We start from the raw sequence: 4,357 nt of genomic DNA on the forward strand, positions 1-4,357 counted from the left end.
TGTTCTCATTCTGTGTTGGACTGAGTGTCAGCCGACATTCTTGAGGAGTGGCTGATTTATTTCTTGACTTGAAGCAAGGATATATCTCTTCTACTTTTTTTTTTTTTTAATTTCCTTGCTTTGGATACTCCTGAGAAGAAGAGCAAATCCATGTGCTGGTACAACCTCTTCTGGAACAAAGGAAGCAGAGCAGCTGGAACCCATTTGATAGGAAGGCTGTTTATCCTGGCCGAACAGCCCCGAGTCAGTTTGTGAGTGGTGGGAGTGTATAGTTGGCAAGTTCAGTAACTACTCCCCATCCCAACTCCTTCTGTGCCATTTTCTTATCCACAAGCGGTGGCTCCACTCCCTTCCACGGCCACGGGTTTACAGCTCCATCTTTCTTTTCTCCTGGCCTTATCAAAACCTGATCTCAGGAAAAGAAAGCCTATCCTAAGTTAATTAGTATTAATTGAAGAAAATATGCCATACTCTCTTCTTCCTTTGAATCTGGTTGTTTGGCGAAAAGTTTCGCCCCTGTGTAAATAATTTAGCTTTAAGCCTAATTGGAGGGGCCCTCAAGCACACTAATGGGCTTCTCTTTCTGCTTTCTCAGTGATTGAAAGGTGAGGCAGTCAGAGTGACTCATATTAATATTACACCCTTGTTCTAAATCTCAGTATATTTAGGAATATTGACCTTGAGCTCCCCAAGGGCAGGGAACCACATCCTACACAGCATTGTTTCTCCAGAGCCTAGCATGGGGCTGAGAGCATGTGAAGCCTCAAAAATGTTGCTTAGAGGGAAGTACTGTGCTATCTCATCAGAGGGAGAGCAGTTAGGAGTGTAGAGCAAGGCTTATGTAAATTTTTATATGAGAGACTGACCTGATTTGTAAACTTTCACTTAAAGCACAATAATAATAATAAAAAAATGTTGCTTAAAGGGACTGAACTGGTGCCTAAGAAACGCTTTAAGTAACAGAGGAAAGCAAGCACACTGTGGTGCAGTGAATTGCTTTAATACGGCCCTTCTAGCCATGGTCTTGTGACTCCCACAAAATGATTGGGTGGGACTATGTAAATAAGGTGCTTGTGGCCCACTAAGGAGATTGGAGAGTTTTGCTAGGTACATGGAACTCTTCCAGGGGTGGGACCATGCAAATAAAGTATATGTAACCCTTGCAGGGGATTGGTCTACTTTGCCATCCTGTTAGGCTTCAGTGTAGCCAATCCCAGAGACCTAGAGAAAGACCTCACTACCATCAAGAGGAACAGCCAGGAGCAGGGCACATCCTCTGGACCTACGGTCCCTGTGCTGAGAACCTCCCAGACCCAGGAAAAGAGACAGCGGTAACACCATATGGCAGCAGCATGAGATGGCAGAAACCAGGAGACATGTGAAGCAATGGGTTTCCTGGCCCACAAAGTGAGAGAGCTGACTGCCTTCAGGCAGGAGGCTTCTAGGTGGAGTGGGGTGTCTCCGGGCACTTATCAGTGGAGCTAAAGAGCTTTATAACACTTATCCAAGCAGGGCAGAGGCCAGCCCAAGGGCTGAGGGCTGAGAGCCGAGAGCTGAGAGCAGAGGGCCAAGGACTGAGAGAGAGGCCTGCCTGCAGGCACAGCCAAGAAGAAGCTGTTCTGATGAAAGAACTGTATCCTACATTGTTCCTGTCACTTTCAATTTGATCCTGGTCCTGTGTTGCAATCTGTTACTTCCCTAATAAACCCCGTAGTCGCTGCTGTGCAATGGGGGTGCGTGTAAGGTCAATGTATGGGCAGGTGAGCAGGGTAGGGCGGTTTGAACAAGACAAGACAGAACCGGAGCCAGAAGATGGCAGTGAACATACAGGTGACATCAGTCACCGGTGATAACCTAAATTGACATGACATGCTGGCTTGGATCAATGAGTCTCTGCAGTTGAATCTGACAAAGATGGAATGGTTGTACTCACGGGCTGCCTATTGTCAGTTTATGGACATCTGGTCCTTGGCCTCCATTGTCTTCAAGAAAGTGAAATTCCAAGCTAAGTTAGAACATGAATACACCCGGAACTTTAAAATACTACAAGCAAGTTTTAAGAGAAGAGTGTTGACAAAATAATTCCAGTGGACAAATTAGCAAAAGGAAAGTTTTGGGGCAATTTTGAATTTGTCCGTGGTTCAAGAAATTTTTTGATGTAAACCAGGATGGAAAAGACTATGACCCTGTAGCTGCCAGACAAGGTCAGGAAACTGCAGTGGCTCTTTCCCTTGTTGCTCCAGCTCTGAGGAAACCAAAGAAACCCCTCAGCCCGAGCAGTGCAGCTCCACAGAGGCTCATTTCAACAGAGAAGTACTGCACCTTCTAAGGCTGGCCCGGGCGTGGGGAGAAAGAGTCCTGGTGTGGAGAGGACGAAGCAGCTGACTTGATGCAGCAGGGCAACGTGTTAAAGTTTACCGTCGAAGATTTGGAGAAGGAGAAATCTCTGCTCTCGGAAGCTAAGGAACATTGAACTGATTTGCCAGGAGAATGAGGGGAAAAACGACCCTGAACTGCAATTTACTGCAAAGGACTGTGGACATTCTCCATGTCACAGATGACGGCTTTGTGATACCTGATGAAGGGGCCCATAGGAGGAACAAGAAGAGGAATACCAGCCTGGACCAGCAGAGCAACATCTGAATTCTTCACTCCAAATCATGGGCTTAACTGTAAAATACTCCCTCTTAGGATTCTTACAGGACTCATTAGTTTCTTTTCATGAGCAAAAAGTACTGCTTCTTCAAGTGCACTTTGCAGAAATCTCTCCTCTTTTTCCGTAAGTTTGAGTCAAAATCTTTTACCTCATAGCAGAGCAGTATTAACATCTAGGTGGCTCTCCTAGAGAACAGAGAGGTTGACCATGTGGCTCGCCATGTGGTTGCTGAAGAAGGTGTCAATAGAGAATGTAAAGGCTGAATTAATTTTTAAGCTAGTGTGAAATCTTGAAAGAGAATGTTTTATAAATAAATGCCTTCAGAGTATTTAAAAAAAAAAAGAAAAGCCCATAATTGTTAGTATGGTTTGAGTTTTGTGTGGCCGCTGCAACAAATTATCAAATCCAGAGAGTGCTATGGGAGGGACGGCTGGTGTCAGAATTGGTAAAAAGGATGGAGAGCAGAGGTATGTCTGACCTCTGCCTCACTGGAGTCAACTCTGGGCTGATGGTGATCTTGATTCTCTCTCCTCCCTCTGAAATTAGACAAGGTCGGATGCCATGCCATTTTTACACAGCCCCAAGCCAATGATGGATGGGAAGTGGTGATCCAACACCTGGAGTCCTTGCCCTCTCAGGTGGATGTAGTTTGGTTTTCCAGTGGGACTGAGTCCATCAATGTCATTACTCATTAATGTCCCTTGTATTTGCTTTCTTCTCTCCCCAGTCTCTACATCAAATTTTGAAGACTCATCCATTGCATTTCTTACCCTGCTGGACATCCCTGGCCAGGAGCTAGGGCAGAAGGCTCTTGCTAAGGCAAATTGTCATGAAGTACATTCTGGATGACCAACTTGCTGGCCCAACACACATGTTGCCATGGCTATTGCTCCGAGTGGGACAACAAGGATACCCCAGTCCTCAGAAGATATTTCCTCTGAACCCATAATTCCATGAGTTTGCATCTGGATGTTTTGTTCTTCACAAAGTACAGGCTTCAGATTATTTCCCAGATGCTGGCAACAAGGCCTTTTAGCATCACTCATGCTTTGTGTCCACACTGGGGAGAATGAGCTAACCAAATAAATAACACCTGCCACAGTTCTCCCCCCTAATCTATCCCCGTTTGAGATCAGCCAGTGTGGTTTGTGGTGCGGAAGCATTTCCCAGGTAGAGATGGGAAGTTTTCCTAACATTTGCTGCAGGTGAAGCTGGTGCCCAGACCACCACCTCTGTCCAAAACCAGAGATCTCCTTGTAGAAGCAGTGCCAAATGTTGGGCTTTCTCTCCCTTGGGCAAAAATCATGATAAACGCCTATCAACTCCAGGAAGAACGTAGATTTTCTTTCACATTTCCTGGCCCCAGGAGTGACCCAGTTAGCACTTCTCTGAGCTGACCTTGAGAAATATGAAAACCTTCTGTAGGACACGGTCTTCCCCAGCTGTGCTTTACTCCCATGGCACTCACCCACGCAGTCCTTAAAACCTCCAAGTCTTTCCCCTCAATGTCGTAGAGGGCTTTACAGTGAGTCATCGGCCATCTGAATCATCCTATCTTCTACCTTCTTTGGAGTCCTCCCCCATGTGTGCCTGAAGAAATGCTGCAGGGGCCTCTGAACTCATGGACAGAACTGGTCAAACCGCTGTGGGTCTTCCCATCTGAATGCAGTCCTAGGGACCTCATGACCCTGGGAATGGAGA

At 46.1% G+C, this 4,357-nt stretch overlaps 1 pseudogene; it reads left to right on the forward strand.

Annotated features, from left to right (window-relative positions):
- Positions 1 to 1,714: 1,714 nt before the first annotated feature.
- On the forward strand, positions 1,715 to 3,263 carry LOC100655480 (microtubule-associated protein RP/EB family member 1-like; annotated as a pseudogene).
- Positions 3,264 to 4,357: the final 1,094 nt, after the last annotated feature.

This window comes from Loxodonta africana, chromosome 6 (genome assembly GCF_030014295.1).
Source record: "Loxodonta africana isolate mLoxAfr1 chromosome 6, mLoxAfr1.hap2, whole genome shotgun sequence".
Lineage (NCBI taxonomy): Eukaryota > Metazoa > Chordata > Mammalia > Proboscidea > Elephantidae > Loxodonta > Loxodonta africana.